A 17,179-nucleotide genomic window follows, 5' to 3' on the forward strand; every position below is an offset into this window, starting at 1 on the left:
TCCCTGAATCATAATACAGCTTATTCCCTTTATAGTATATTTTAGAATGTTAACATATTTTTAAGTTTTTGTTTTTTAATGCATTGTAAATTTTGAAATTAACTGGATTAGTATAATAAGTAACCATTCTTTGCTTTGCAAATCTACCCTTTCTAATGAAACCAGAATTAATAAACAGGTATGTATAATGTTTTTGGTAAAAACATATACAAACACACACACCTTTTTTTTTAATGCACTCATTCTCTACATATTACTCTGTTGAATAATTTTTCACCTAAGAATATATTTTAGACATTTCTAAAGTCTAGAGATGTTTTAAGAAACAGTTAAGCAAGTATATACATAACTCAGGTAAGTAAAGGAAATGAGATTTTTGGTTATGTTTTTAATTTGCAAGATTTGTTTCTGTTTGTTTGCTTTGCTATTTCTCTGTTCCCTTTCTTCACCTTCATCAATTCACCCTCCCCCATGAGGATTCTTTTAAAAAATTCAGTGCCTGCCGTTTTTTATAGTGTATGTTGTGTGTTGTTCTGATTGTTTCTCTGCATCTTGCTTTTCTCACTCAACCACTTGTTGTCATAATTACTCCAAGACAAATGGCATAGGTCTTACTCGTGGTTTCTAATTGCTTCTCAATAGCCCATAGTGTGACTGTATCATAATTTTTTCTTAGTTGAAGGCCATTCATGCTTTCAGATTTTTGTCTCTAAAAAAAAAAAAAAAAAGACAGTGAACATTCTCATATGTATATTTTTATACTGTGGTGTTTTTACTCCTGAAGAATGTGGTTGCTTCTAGGCTGTGGTTATTTACATTTTTAAAGGCATTGTTAAATTGTTCTCCAAAAAGATGGGAATTATTTATCATTCCAGTAGCAAAGAATGTATCATTTCCTTTATACTGACCAGCAATAGGTTTATTGAAATTTAAAAATTTTGTCAGTTGGTGATGGTAAAGTGATAAATATTACATTGTTATTTTAAGTACAGGAAATTTGAGTTTATTCTTTTGTGAATTCCCTATTCATATCCTTGATGTAATTTTCTATTGAGTACCTTGTCCTCTTCTTTACAATTTGTAAGGATTCTTCCTGTATTATAGACATTAAACACTCATCATCATTGTGTTGCAACCTTTTCTTTCCCTTGCAATTCTTATTATCTGTCTTCTGACTTTGTTAGTGTAGTGAACGTTTGTCATGTCTGTGGCAGTTCTAAGATCTACTGACCACTCTTTCTGTATGTGGATAATTTTCTACTCATGAGATCTGTCTCCTAAACTAGAAAGCAGAAACTCACTTTCCCAGGTTCCCTTGCGGCTAACCTGCACATAACTCTAAGGTGGAAATGATGAAAGCAAGACAGTGAACCGTGGCTTCAATGTCCTACGGGGGCAGCAGAGGTATCTTCTCAAAAGTAGTTCCTCAGTAGAGTTTGGGCATTTTCCCTTCCAAATCGATTTTCTGAACATGTTGGTTCCAACCAAGAACCCTAACTAATACTGATATCAGTGTGTATACAAAAGTTATAATTTTAATGGCAAATGCATCTAATTTATTTTTTCTGGGCTTCTGTAATGTTATAAAATTTCCCCTTAATCCCTATATTATATATATGTAGCCTTGATGATTTTCTTCTATTTTTAAATTTTAAATCAATAGGGAACTACTAAATGTACATGTACACATATTTATATTCATATTTTTATCTTTATGTGAATATTAAAAACAACTGTTGTTGTTTAGTGGCTAAGTCATGTCTGACTCTTTGTGACCCTATGGACTGTAGTCCACCAGGCTCTGCTGTCCGTGGAATTCTCCAGGCAAGAATACTGGAGTGGGTTGCCATTTCCTTCTCCAGGGGATCTTCCCCACCAGAGATTGAACCCATGTCTCCTGCTGAGTTACCAGGGAAGCCCAGTTTATAAATAATATACTGTGTGGACGACAACAAACTGTGGAAAATTCTGAAAGAGATGGGAATACCAGGCAATCTGACCTGCCTCTTGAGAAATCTGTATGCAGGTCAGGAAGCAGCAGTTAGAACTGGACATGGAACAACAGACTGGTTCCAAATAGGAAAAGGAGTATGTCAAGGCTGTATATTGTCACCCTGCTTATTTAACTTATATGCAGAGTACATCATGAGAAATCCTGGACTGGATGAAGTACAAGTTGGAATCAAGATTGCTGGGAGAAATATCAATAATGTCAGATATGCAGATGACAACATCCTTACGGCAGAAAGCAAAGAACTAAAGAGCCTCTTGGTGAAAGTGAAAGAGGAGAGTGAAAAAGTTGGCTTAAAACTCAACATTCAGAAAACTAACATCATGGCAACTGGTCCCATCACTTCATGGCAAATAAATGGGGAAACAGTGGAAACAGTGAGAGACTTTATTTTGGGGTGGGGGGGCTCCAAAATCACTGCAGATGGTGACTGCAGCCATGAAATTAAAAGACCCTTGCTCCTTGGAAGAAACATTATAACCAACCTAGACAGCATATTAAAAAGCAGAGACATTACTTTGCCAACAAAGGTCTGTCTAGTCAAAGCTATGATTTTTCCAGTAGTCATGTGTGGATGTGACAGTTAGACTCTAAAGAAAGATGAGCTGAAGAATTGATGCTTTTGAACTGTGGTGTTGGAGAAGACTCTTGAGAGTCCCTTGGACTGCAAGGAGATCAAACCAGTTCATCCTAGAGGAAATCAGTCCTGAATATTCATTGGAGGACTGATGCTGTAGCTGAAACTCCAATACTTTGGCCACATGATGTGAAGAACTGACTCATTTGAAAAGACCCTGATGCTGGGAAAGTTTGAAGGTGGGAGGAGAAGGGGACGACAGAGGATTAGACGGTTGGATGGCATCACAGACTCAGTGGACATGAGTCTGAGTAAACTTCAGGAGTTGGTGATGGACAGGGAGGCCTGGCGTGCTGCAGTCCATGGGATCCCAAAGAGCTGGACACGACTAAGCGACTGAACTGAACTGAAGTATTATATGGAAAAAGAGAGAAATCTCTGCTATCCACAAAATATTTTACAAAGATGGAAACCTTCTATAATCTACACTACTCAATAAACACTAGCCCCACTTTAAAATATGACTAAAGCTGCTGAGAAACATAATTTTTAACTTAATTTAGATTAATTTCCATTTAAATGTAAATAACACTTGTGCCTGGTGGCTACAGCCTTGAACAGCACTAACAGTGGACCATTGGCATTTTACTATATTAATTCTCCCACATATGAGTGGACCCAACTTAGTTTCCTCTGGTTAAACAGCTAATTGTCATCTCTATTTAATAAATAAGTCTTTCTTTTCCCACAGAGTAGCTAATGTTACCATATATGAAAGTTTCATATACACACATTTATTTTCTAGATTCTCTATTTTTTATGGATACCATATTGATGTTATTATAGCGACTTTATAGTCTGCTGTGTAAAGCATATTTCACAGCTTCTGACTCTCCTGTATCTAACTTGGCTGTTTCAGACATATATTCTTCCAAATGGAGTTTTATATCATTGTATCCATTTCTAAAACCAACCTTGATGAAGTTCTATTTATTAGTGCCTCAAATTTATTGAATAATTTTGAACTGGCATCTTTACTATATTAATTCTTCCCATCCAAGATCACAGTGTATTTTTCCATAGTTTAAATATTGTTTTATGTCTTTTAGTAGTCTATGAATAAGATTCATAGGTTTTTTTAATATATGTCCTTTGTTTTCTTTTTTGAAATTATCTATAAAAATATTATACTCTTTATTATAAATGAGTATCTTTCCATTTTCATTGCCATTTGCTTACAGATAATATAAACAAACGCTTTTGGTCTTAACATATTTATTTTGTTTTTATCTTAAATTCTCCATTGTTTTTCATTGGATCTGATTTTAACTAGAATCTGAGTTTCTAGATTAATATTGTCATTAGAAAAAATCTATTTTCTAATGCTTATACTAATATATTTTTAATTACCATTCCAAAGCAATAGCAGCAGTACAAATCTACATCTAATTTTTCATATTAACTGCAATGAGAATTTTCTAACTTAATGATTTGTTTAATTTTAGGTTTATTATTTTGTCATACTTTATTCCTATTAATTCATATAATTCTTTCATAATATACTGGTATTACCAAATGACTTTTTAAATAGGTTGATGTAAGTCATTATACTGATGGACTTCTGGATATTACAACTATCTCTTATTTTACAAAGATCTCTATATCTGTATTTACATAGGAGTTTGGGCTACATTTTTGTTTTTATATGCTAACTTCATAAGGTTTCATATTAAGAATTTTTTCCAGTGGATTGTAGTAACTTAAATAACATAGGAATTATCTGTTTTTTATGAAGATTTGATGTAATCCAGCTGTGAAAATCAGTGGTCTTAGTGGCTTTTATTAATGGCAGATTTTTAACCTTCTCAATCACTTTGATTATTTTCAAAAACTTTTTATGATGATTTTAGAAATTTAAATTGTTAGAAAAGCGTGTATGTCACCTATGTCTAAGGTTTTCAGATTTGTTGCAAAGGACTATCTTCACACATACTTTATTATTGTTTTATGACTATTTTAATCACACCTCTAATTACGTATCATATCTCACCCCCATTCTTGCATATTTTTCTCCTTTCTATTCCCTTAACCAGGCTTCTTTTTCTTGCTTCTCAAATCTCATTTGACTTTCAGTATAGTTCAATAATAGTAGAAAAGGGATCTCTTAACTCTGAATAGTTATAATGGTATGCTATTACAAAACATTTGTCACTGTGAATAATAAATTCCCTTGTTACCTTGAGTCTCCAAGTATAGCTCCCTCAGAAAGTCTATTCCCATTCAGAAATAAAAACTGAATCCCCCTGTTAGGGCCTGTCATGCAGAAGAGAAGAGAGATGAGGCACAAACCATAGTTAGTAAATGGGTGAGGCAACTATTTGTTGGCAGCCATCAGGAGCAGAAGGAAGCAAAGAGAACAAGACAATTTTTGTGTGATTCGGAGCTGGTACGGTAATCCCTGTGTGCTTCAGATAGAGCTGACTCTCAGACTATTTCTTAGGTTCTTCAGAAATCTCCATCTCTATGGAAGAGGTGGGTTGCTTACCAATTTGGCTGGTTAATACTCCTTCTATAGTCACTGAGAATGCTTCAGGGTCTGGGCCTCTTCAGTAAATCTCCCTTGAGATCACATTTCCCCTTCAGAGAGTCCTGAACCTACAGATGATCCCATGTAGACTCTTTCTCATGCATGGCCCATATATGGTATGGATTGGATCACTCAGGTGTCTGTCTTTACTCAGAATTTCTAAGCACAAGAATCCCTGCCTCCCCACTCCTTAGGTTTCCCTAGTGGCTCGGTGCTAAAGAATCTACCTTCCAGTGCAGAAGATGCAGGTTTGATCCCTGGGTGCGGAAAAGCCCCTGGAGAAGGAAATTGCAACCCATTCCAGTATTCTTGCCTGGAGAATCCCATGGAGAAAAGAGCCCGGCAGGCTACAGTCCATGGGGTCACAAAGAGTCAGACACAACTTCGCAACTAAACAACAACCCCTCTTCTTGGCTTGTCTGTCAGCTGCCAGCTAGTTACTCATTTGTGACCTTTATATTTAACAAGCTGAAGTCAGACCCTGGGCTCTTGTGTCTCCCCCAGTCTGCCATAGAGTTACATTAGATTCTCAATGTTCTCTTTAGATCTGAAATGAAGAACAAAGTAATCCCCACCCTTCTGCCTTTATACTCGGAATTTCACAGAACTGCTATTTCTGAATAATCACTTTACTAAATTATAACCATGGTCCAATCTCAGAAAAATGAACCTAACTTAAGCAGTTTTAAACAGAAAAAGATTAATTGGTACTTACCAAATTTTTGCAGGGCAGGAGAACTCTTAAGTGGGCCTGAAGCACTGACTCCCAGAGCACCATTTGCAGAAAGGACCCGTCAGGCCTTGGCCACTTCTGCCACCATCAGAATACTTCAGCTGATGCTATGCACATTTCTATTACAGTTCCTGAGGATACAATGGTAAACAAAATCAGACAATAAATTCCTGAAATAATCAAATTTTACTTTTAGGGATAAAGTGGAAGGGGAGACAGGGAGGAAGCAAGGTAAATATGTAAAATATACATTTATATTACATGCTGGTGATTGCCATGCAGATACCAGAGGCAGCCTGCAATTTTAAGCAGGTTTTACAATTGAAACATTGTTGGTTTTCTTAAAAGACTGACACATACAAATATACCTGAACACTTTTTGAATAATCCTTGATATTTTCTGCTCTTGGGATAATACCCCAAGTTTCTCAGCCAGTAAATGGGGAGTGAGTATTCAAATTCAGGCCTGGGTGTCTCCAAAGCACATGCTCTTTCCACAACCCATTATTTTTTAGTAGTAAAATATAAATGGTTTCTAGATTGGACACATCTCTATTCTTTTATTAATGCACATGTAATTAAGAATTGACATATATACACTACCACGTGTAGAATAGATAGCTCATGGGAAGCTGCTTGTATGCACAGGGCGCTCAGCTTGGTGCTCCGGGATGACCTAGAGGGGCGGGATGGGGGTGAGGTGGGATGGAGGTTGGGGTGGGAGGCAGGCTCAAGAGGGAGGGTGTGGAGGTATACATATAACTGATTTGCTTCACTGTTCGGCAGAAACATAACATTGTAAAGCAATTACACTCAATAAAAAGATTCATATTATTTGGAGAAGTCATTGAATCTAAATAGATTAAAGCAAATGTCTTTGTGTCTTTCTAGTCATAAAGCCATTCCTGGAAAGTTCTGAGCAGTGGCCTTAATGCCTAGTTATTGCTCAATCTGAAAACATGGCGCCTTGCGTTCTGCCTTGGAAGATGCTAAGCAAGATGGCTGCAGACGGCTGGTGAGGTGTGTCTGATGTTATCTGTACATTCTCCCAGAACAGCTCTAGTTCTGCCAATTTATATATTGAAATGCTCAGGAGTAATCACCATTCTTAACAGACTGGATCTTGTCCAGGCCCAGATTCTTGGACTTCTCTGAATCTCACATGATGGCCCCAGAATCAAATTCTATTAACTGCTAAGGACCACCCAGGAGGAACCCTTAAACTGGATGTAGACATATCAAATTTCCCAGAGCTCTGTCAAGCTAAAGTGGGTCACCCAGACCACACAGAGGCAGGACAGGAGATCTAGTGGAGTTTTGGTTTGGACTCAGCTTCCAAAGAATGTGTGATGTCTTCTCCAGTCTTGAGAAAACAAGCCAGAAAAGCTAGAGCCTGTGCACTCATGGAAACAGCTTGGATGCGGTATATCCTCCCACCACTTGGCTTCAGTAACATGCGTGCGTATCAGCTGTCCTCATCTGAGCATCACAGCTCTGAATCCTCAACTGTGAATTTTCCTAAGAATCTTGTAAAAGCCATCTCTCCAATCTAGCCTACCCAGTAGATTATTATTATTTTTTTTTAGCCTACCCAGTAGATTAAAGAAACCTTTGTTTCCTCTCAGTTGTCTTTGTCAGATTCTTGGTAAATTCAGATTATTTTAATCAGTGTTTTTATATAAAATTAACTGGGCAATTATACATAGTGCATTATAATTTTTAGGTGACATTTGTGATATATATGCAAGATTGGCACTGCTTGCCATTCAGTTTGTATCTGTCCTTGAGCTTTGGGAACAACACAATCAGAAATATCTACAAATAAAGATTATATCTTTATGTGAATTGACAATAGTAAATTGGGATTTGATACTTTTTTTAAAGCCTGATCATATTTGATACTTTTTTAAAGCCTGATCATGCTAGTACAGTAGTTTAAACTTACAACTGGTTGGGTGTGTTTCTTTTACATGAGCAAAAGTGGAAAGTGATGGATGAGCACACTGAACCATTCTCAAGCTGAGAATTTTTGACCTTGTGAGTATATATTACTACTGCCATGTTCTAAGCCTTTCTACTAACTCCCTTGAGCAACCCCAAATTGATACTGTTATTTAAAAGAAATTTTTCTTGTGTAAAGAGATACTAGTATAGTTACACTGCAAGTCACCATATAATCTGATCTAAGCAGAGACATGCCTCTGAAAAACCCAGGATGCTGCTTTCCCTTCAACTATCCATCAACCCCATGACCGAGAAGGTAAGACAGTTCTATTTATGAGACTCCAGTTTCCCCCAAAACCAAGAACAAGACGTTTCACCAGTTTATAAAATATTTAAAATTTCATCTAAGATAGATAAACTGATGTGCGAATGATAGTTCTGTAGAGAAGAGAGAAAAGTCTGCTAATTTGTCTATTTCTTGAACAAGGGGAGGGGCTAACCCAAGAGTCATTCGTCAGCCACCATGTGGAATCACTTATGCCAGACCGGGCCATCAATTAAATTGGAAAGCACTGCACTGTACTTTCTAGACTGTAGGGGGAAAAATGCTTATATAAGTGAAAAAGAGGGAGCAGTAAGCCTGTACCTGGTTGATCCAATCCCCTGAGTTCCTCCAATTCTATTACCATAGATTGTCTTTCATCACCTCCTGGATTTTAACCTACAAGTGCACTGCAATACTAGCATCCAGTTACACATCCCCGCCACTGGTGAGCAGACACATGAAGAAAACTCTCGAATTTAGTCATTTATGTGTCAGCGAGCAGGGAGCCCCACTTCCCTCACTGCCAGAAAACTTCCTTCTGCACCACTGGAGTAATGGCCAGACATTTACAAGCCATTCTCTTTGGCTGAAAATTTGGTTTTAAACCCTTAATGATGCATCTGCAACTACTGTTTTATTGAACTAATTTCAAATGCAGTCATGTTTCCAATAGTCCATGACAGTTTTAAAAGTTTGAAGAGACCAGGAGTTGGAGACAACCATAGAGCAGATGTGTTTCATTGGGATTTGTTAACATCTTACTAAACTATGTTATAGAGACATTCAGGAGGCAAGCATCAGCTCAAGCAACAACCCCTCTTTAAACACATGTAATTCCATGTCAAGTGATAAAATGAGAACACACACGCCACCAACCTCCCAGTCCAATATGCAAATATATACATATATATACATACACACACACACATATACATATATATACATACATATATATATAGTTGCAGAATCTGCCTGCAATGAAGCAGACCCAGGTTTGATCCCTGGGTTGGGAAGATCCCCTGGATAAGGGAATGGTACCCCACTCCAGTGTTCTTGCCTGGAGAATCCCATGGACAGGGAGGTCAGGTGGGCTACAGTCCCTGGGGTTGCAGAGTTGGACACAACTGAGTGACTGACACTTTCACTTTTTCACTCATTTCATATATATATATAGATATAGATGTGTTTTACTCATTACTCACGTACACATACACACAAATACACACACACACATATATACCGAGTAAAACATAGTCCTGTAAGTGCCACGACAGGTTCAGGTTATTAATTTTAAAGAAAATAAACTTACTCATTTTAAAAACTGAAGTAACCATTGAGCATCTGTTATACACCAGACACTGCCTTAGGTTTTTGGGATTCATCAGTGACTAAGATATGTGAATTCAAGGAGCTTCTGTTTTGGGAGGAGGAGGTGAAGGCAGACTGAGATAAAAACAGTAAGTAAACTACAAATCTCCCTGGAAGGCAGTCAGCATGATGATAAGATAAATAGGAGGAAGAGGAGAAGAGCGCTCCGGAGTCAGGGGTTGGGGCGGGTGTCAGGTCACAGAAGGTGAGCGGTCAGTGGGCCAGCGGACAAGGTGGTGTCTGAACAAACAATCGAAAGACGTGAGGGGATTAGCAATTATTTTTTAATAATAAATTATGAAATATGAAAGCCTAAAAAATAAATCTGATAAGCAGAGCTGAAAACTAAAGTTGTCAGAGAGCAAGAATGGTGGTGAAGATATACTTTCTCAGTTACTTCTCACTGCCTCTTCTTCCCCTGAGGCTCAGCTGATAAAGAATCCGCCTGCAATGCAGGAGACCTGGGTTCCATCCCTGGGTTGGGACGATCCCCAGGAGAAGGGAAAGGCTACCCACTCCAGTATTCTGGCCTCGAGAGTTCACTGGACATATAGTCCATAGGGTTGCAAACAGTCGGACACGACTGAGCGACTTTCATTTCATTTTCATGCCTCTTCTTACTGCTGCTTTTCCATAAGTCACATCTTCCTCATTTCCTGCTTTGCTCTTTTCTCTCCCTGACAAATTCATGTGCTCCCTCTCTCTTTTAAAAATACCTGTATAAATTTATGAATAATTAGTGGTGCTTCCAAGAACACATTATTATTTTCCCAGGAAACCAACATGACCACTTACCTCATTCTTGCTAGAAATATCTTTTTTCTTTATTCAGGTGGTGATCATCAGAATCATATATTAATAGTAAACTCTATGCCTCATTTAATTAATTTTGTTCCTGAAACCTTGCCCTAAAAGTGAAAAGTCATAAATTGAAAGCAAAGTTCCTTAATTTTAAAGAGAAATTACAAGATATATGTTTCCAATCCAAAATACTCAAAAAAATTTTTATAGACTGGAATGTATATATGTATCTCAAGTGAACAATGAAAACAAGTTTATATAACCAGGGTGAATAAACACAAACAGCAGTGTGAAGGTAAAACAAAGTTTGAACACCGACTGTGATGAAGTTTACTTTACTCACTGAGGCAGACAGAGCTTCAGGGATGGCGGGTGGTGCTTATCTTCAGACAGGAATCTGACATCACAATTGGATGTACTGGACACATTAGTTTCCTAGAGCTGCCATAACAAACTAGCACAAGCTGGGTGGTTTGAAACAACAGACATTAATTCTCTCAGAGTTCTGTAAGCCAAAGTTCGAAAATCAAGTCCAAAAGTCTTGGCAAGCTTTCTGGAGTCTCCAGGGGAGAATCTGTCCCAGGCCTCTCTCTTAGCTTCTGGAGATTCCCTGTAATCCTTGGCATTCCTTGGCTTGTAGATGCATCATTTTATTCTCTGTCTCTGTCTTCCCATGGTCTTCAAACTCTGTGTCCAAATTCCCCTCTTCTTAGGAAGACATCAGTTGTTTGATGAGCATCCACACTCCATTATATTTTATCATAAGTTGATTACATCTACAAAGACCCTACTCCAAATAAGCTCCTATTCACAGGTACCAGAGTTCACCTTGACCTTGTCTTTTTGGTGGCACAATTAAATCCTGGAAAAGAATTTTTCTTAAGACTGTGACAAATATAAAGGCTAAACCTAAAAACAATGGAACATATGGAGACACATGGAAATATGTACAGAAGAGACTAAAGATTCAAAAGTTGCTACATCTTCTCCCCTGGCATACTAACACAGAACAACAATGTTTTGTTTAATCCAAACATGGTGCTCAATTTGAATTTGTTGCAAAAGATATTAGAAATGATTATGTTAACTAAACTAAGTGGCAATTCTGTCTTTTTCTGGAAATGTACTATTGATTTAGTATATAGTTTTCAGTATATTTGGGAATGAAAAAAATTTCAAAAAAGTGTTATTTTGAGAAAAGCGAGCTGTTACGGTGAACACTGGTTAATCGTACGGTTATAACGTGAAGTAAATCTTTATCTTCAGAGTCAGGAGCAACTCTCCTGTAATCTAGACTTACCATATATTTTCATAATAATGTACTAAAAGTAGTATTTCCAATGTATGCTACTTAGTAGGCACTTAAAATGCTTATATATCCATCCCTATAGTATATCATTTCTTCATAAATGGAGGAAGGAAAAAAAAAGGTTGTTGCAATGTGGAGGTTGCAGTTTCATTTTTCTGATTAAGTAATTTGCATACCAACTGTTACATATTGAATTATGTTCCCTCAAAAGTATATGTTGAGGTTCTAACTCCCAGTATGGTCTCATTAGGGAAGGGTCTTTGAAGATGTAATCAAGTTAAGATGAAGTCATTAGGGCCCTAATCCAATATGAATGGTGTTCTCATAAAATGAGCAATTTGCAAAGAGTCAGACACTATGGGAAGATAAAAGCAGAACACCATGTACAGATGAAGGCTGAGATCAGGGTGAGGCATCTATAAAGAAAGAACATCAAAATTACTCGAAATCCACCAGAATCTAGGAGAGAGACGTGGAAGAGATTGTCTTACAGTTTCAACTGCTCGTAGGGAAGACAGTAAGATGAAAGTATATCTCATAAGGAAGATGTAATATACAGTTGGGTGAGACCTCTGGAAAAGTTTATTAAGCTGACAAAAACCCCTTCTTTTCTTCTTTCTCAAAAACCTGTTGTACTGTCCTGAGGATGGCTGCTAGAAGGCTAAGAAATTTACCCCAGGATCCCTGACACTCATGTGCTACTGAACTCAGTGACTGCCTAGCTCTATACTTTGATTAACAAATGTATAACCATATATATTTAAATCACACAAGTCTGTCACTAGAAGCCAAATGCAATTCTTCACTGATATAAAAATCTGAGGATCTATCCATCCTTGGTTTCCAAGCTTCCAGTTAGCTTACTCTGAACTTGTCACACTTTACAGTGCAGAGTAATACACCAATATTCCTCATTTTTGTCACTGAAATAAACATTTGACCATGAGAATATTATTGCACATTTCAAGGACCATAATTCTAATGAAACCACAATATTTTTTTAAAATATTTTTTCTTTTGAGGATTATTCTTATTTTATCAGGAAACAACTTCAGAGATAAAGAAAATTCCTCCTCAAAAATCCTTTAAGTTACTTTTTTTAATTTATCATATTAGTAATCATTTTTCAGTGCCACAAAATGAGTAAGACCTAGCTTTTTGGTGTAAGCTTAAGGGAGTTTTAAATTTTGTGGGCTGCCAAAAATATATGAAGATGGCAATGGTTATTCACTGAGACCTCTTCGAATAGCTTTAATAACAGAGGAGTGGAAGAAGTAGAAATCAAGAAAGGAAGAACTTGAGGGATTCTTAAAAGTATATTAGGGTTTTTTTTGCAACCCAAGTAATGTCTAAAGCATAATTCTAAGAGGAATACTGGTAGGTGTGATATGGAAAACACTTAAAAAATATACCACAGAACCACTTACCTGAGGACCTACCAGGTAGGTCTGTTTTATTCATGTCGTGTAAGAGATAAATGGAAGCCATTTTTTGCTTTAATGATCCTTCTTTCCTTTCTTTGAAGAAAAACTAAAGAAAAAAAGAGAAACAGACTATCATCTGAATTCCTTATAAACTGAAGCTACAGCATTGCCTAAAATTAAGCTTATGTAATCTTCAACATCATAAAGTTAAAAGTATGTGGTCAAATGCTTAAAAAAAAAAAAAAAGAAAATGAGGTTTTAAGAGATTTCCCCATGCTTTCCTAGTTAAAATGATTATTATAAACCCATTCCTAGTTCCCATCAATTTCCCCCTTAAAATTGTATTATTTCACTTAAGAATCTTAGCTCAATTCCATTACTTGGCATTGTTGCTTTGAGGGTCTCATCTTCCATGTGAAGAAACAAGTCCATTATAACCAAGGCCCTGAGATGCTTTGGATGGTTTGTTTTTTTCTTTTTGGCTACAGCATCTAGGCTCCACAAGACTGTCTTAGTCAAGGGCCCAAGTAAAAATATTTTTAATTGATTATCATTACAGAAAACAACCAATAAAGACTTTTAGGATAAGTCTTCCCGGGCTTGTAAATCACTCATTGACAATCTTAAGCAACAACAGACTTCATTTAAGAAATAATACTGTAGTTCTTAGCCAGAGGAATAAAAATCACACATGGACCCAGCCCTCTCATCTTTGTTTCCTCCTGGTTGCAGATTTTCAGTGCAGGACTTCTGATTCTTACAGTGTTACGGGTGCTGCTGCTTCCCTTTGAACCATCATTCTCTCCCCTTCTCAGTATCACATATATACTAAGTGACAGAGCGAAGACTAGCATCCAGTCTTCAACTTCCTCGTCCAGTTCTTCCATTCACTGTGCATTTCCATGCTCACTTTTGAAAATGGGTACTTTTGCTCCATCAACCAGGAAGGTGATTGAAGTGACTCTAGGGAGAGAGAATTCTCTCCCAGTCAGACATGTCTCCAAATTGAATTATTAACATTGGTGAAAGTTTAAGAAGCTACCAAGGCACAGAAAAATGCCATTTTGAAATAAGCAATTTACATTATGTTACTCTCGACAATTAGGTCATTTACCAAAACTATAATAGTCAATGCCACTCACTGCAAGTCTAACACAAAGCCTTTCTCGAAGGCTGAACAAATGACAAATGTTTCCAGAGGTATCCTTGGCCTGAATTATGTGGTTCCCATAGGGAATCTTATGAATCCAGGTACAGGATGTCATAACAGTGTCTGCTTGGATCAGACAGCCTTGCTCCTCGATTTACAGGACATTTGGCTTGTATTCTTTGTTCCTTAATCTCGCCAGTTATTTCTAAGGAGACCTACCATGCCTCCGTCTTAGAAAATGGTCTTCAGGGTAAGTGAAGGATGAATGTTGGTGGCAAAAATCCAGTTTTTCTCCTCTGTTCTTCCAATTCCTGCTTCATTTTACCCCTTTGCTCCATCTGTAGCCATGAGACTCAGCCGAGCACAACTACAAAAACAAGGTCGAGTAAGCACACCTAGAGCCTAAAAAATTAAACCAGACTCTGTAGGTGAGGGTGTAAGTACCTGGAAGCCTAGAAAACCACGTATACCTGTATTTTCTCTTGATTGTTTTTCTGTTTTACTTAGCCATCTGTGTGGAATAGATATTCTGAGTTTATTCACTAGAGGAAAAAAAAATGTAAAACCTTCTCTTATATTAAGAAGTAGTTTGCTAAGTCAAGTATCCATTCAGTAACTACTAACTGAGAGCTTGTTTTGAGAGACAGTAATTCTGTGATAAGTGCTGGGGATATAACATGAACCAGACAAGTTCGGTCTTGCCTTCATGAAGGTTACAGTCTGATGGAAATGTACAAAAGTGAAAAAAAAAATAGTAAGCATACAACAGTGAGACTATAAAATTCTATGAGAAAACTTAGAACAAAGCATTCCCATGGGCATATCTGAGATTGAATGCAATCCACTGTATATCTGGTTTAACTCAATTCAAACTTTCTCCTACTCATAAGAAATTACATAGAAATATAAATAAATAAGGGTGATATTTTGATAAGGATAACCTTGTGCTTGCTATACCACAGAGAAAAATGTAGATCATTCTTAAACTTGAATCTACTAATAAATTTTTATTAACTGCAACATGGTGTCTTATAATGCTATGTGATGTCATCTTTCTAAATATGAAGAAATTATTTTGAACATTAAAGTAAAATAAAAAGACATGCTGTTTTATGCTAATAATTTTTTTTTAACAGTAGGACTTCACCTTCTTTGTGTCTTAAATTGGGTGTACTTACTGGTATTATTCCATGAGAAAATAAAACCACCAAAAACCAATAATATGGTAGGAAACAAGCAGCTACAGCTAATGTTCATCTATACTTTTCATATATAGATTATAACTTATTATTTATTACTTTTAATAAAGAAATTACATTCTATAAGATTGTGCTTTAGTGTGGTAATGCAAATATATCACATTCTCAATTTATTCACTTAAATTCATTGCTAAGAAGGTATGCATGACAGCTTGATGCTAATAATCAAAAAATAATAATGAACTGGAGCACATTACAGATTACTTTCATAACTCACCAAATTTACATAGTGTTTCTATGAGAAATAACCAAGAAACCTTGGCAAGATTCTATACTGTATTATAATGTCATTCCAAGGAAAGAACTTGCTGTTGGTAGAACCCCTAAACTTCCATTGCAAAAATCTCATCTCTGAGTTTCTAAATATAATAAATAAATAAATACCTTCTACAGGACTTCTCCGGTGATCCAGTGGGTAAGACTCTGTGCTTCCCCTGCAGGAGGGATGGGTTTGATCCCTGATTGTAGAACTAAGATCCCATATGTTACACAGTGTGACCAAAAAAAAAACCTTCTAATTTCTCCATCTAGTAAATGTCTCCTAAAAGGCTACCAATTCTGACAGTTGCTATAGCTATAGCCAATGCTATTTTAGAGCTGATAGTAGCAAAAAAATAAAGAAAAAAAAGAAAAGCCCCTTAAAACAAAACAAAGAAACCCACTATACACATAATTTTTTTAAAAATATTCACAATTTCCAAAAGAGTAGTTGTCAACTATCCAGGGAATGTGTCTATGTGGGCCAAATCCATAGAGAACTATTCTTATCTAGTATGTATTTTACTATTTGTTATATCATAAATACAATCCAAGTTTCCCTTTCTTCATGAAATGTTAATGTGTGTGTTCTAATCTGAAGCTGGAAATCTCACACCAGTGCTCATAAAAGAATATCAAATAAAATTTCATATTATTTCCAGATATTTTGACTTAATACATTAAAAAAATCTGTATTTATATAACCAGCTTCAAATAATAATTATGCACAATATTCAAAAATAGAAAATTATCCATCAGTTCAGTTCACTTGCTCAGTTGTGTCCGACTCTTTGAAACCCCATGGACCACAGCACACCAGGCCTCCCTGTCCATCACCAACTCCCGGAGTTTACCCAAACTCATTTCCATCGAGTCGGTGATGCCATCCAACCATCTCATCCTCTGTCATCCGCTTCTCCTCCTGCCCTCAATCTTTCCCAGCATCAGGGTCTTTTCAAATGAGTCAGTTCTTCACATCAGGTGGCCAAAGTACTGGAGTTTCAGCTTCAACATCCGTCCTTCCAATGAACACCCAGGACTGATCTCCTTTAGGATGGACTGGTTGGACCTCCTCACATTCCAAGGACTCTGAAGAGTCTTCTCCAAAACCACAGTTCAAAAGCATCAATTCTTCAGTGCTCAGCTTTCCTTATAGTCCAACTCTCACATCCATATGTGACCACTGGAAAAACCATAGCCTTGACTAGACAGACCTTGTTGGCAAAGTAATGTCTCTGCTTTTTAATATGCTACCTAGGTTGGTCATAACTTTCCTTCCAAGAAGTACATGTCTTTTAATTTCATGACTGCAGTCACCATCTGCAGTGATTTTGGAGCCCCAAAAAATAAAGTCAACCACTGTTTCCCCATCTATTTCCCATGAGGTGATGGGACCAGATTCCATGATCTTAGTTTTCTGAATATTGAGCTTT

At 36.8% G+C, this 17,179-nt stretch overlaps 1 protein-coding gene across 2 annotated transcripts in view; it reads right to left on the reverse strand.

The window, feature by feature from the left end:
- CRPPA (CDP-L-ribitol pyrophosphorylase A) overlaps positions 1–17,179 on the reverse strand; it is a 435,402-nt gene that overhangs the window by 18,559 nt on the left and 399,664 nt on the right. For both annotated transcript variants that reach the window (XM_043872970.1, XM_043872969.1), the window contains 4 exons: positions 14,449–14,596; positions 13,083–13,185; positions 9,487–12,071; positions 5,891–6,039 (listed from right to left, as the gene is read on the reverse strand). The gene's annotated coding sequence lies outside the window, so the exon portion shown is untranslated. The remainder of the gene's footprint in view (positions 1–5,890; positions 6,040–9,486; positions 12,072–13,082; positions 13,186–14,448; positions 14,597–17,179) is intronic.

This window comes from Cervus elaphus, chromosome 18 (assembly GCF_910594005.1).
Source record: "Cervus elaphus chromosome 18, mCerEla1.1, whole genome shotgun sequence".
Lineage (NCBI taxonomy): Eukaryota > Metazoa > Chordata > Mammalia > Artiodactyla > Cervidae > Cervus > Cervus elaphus.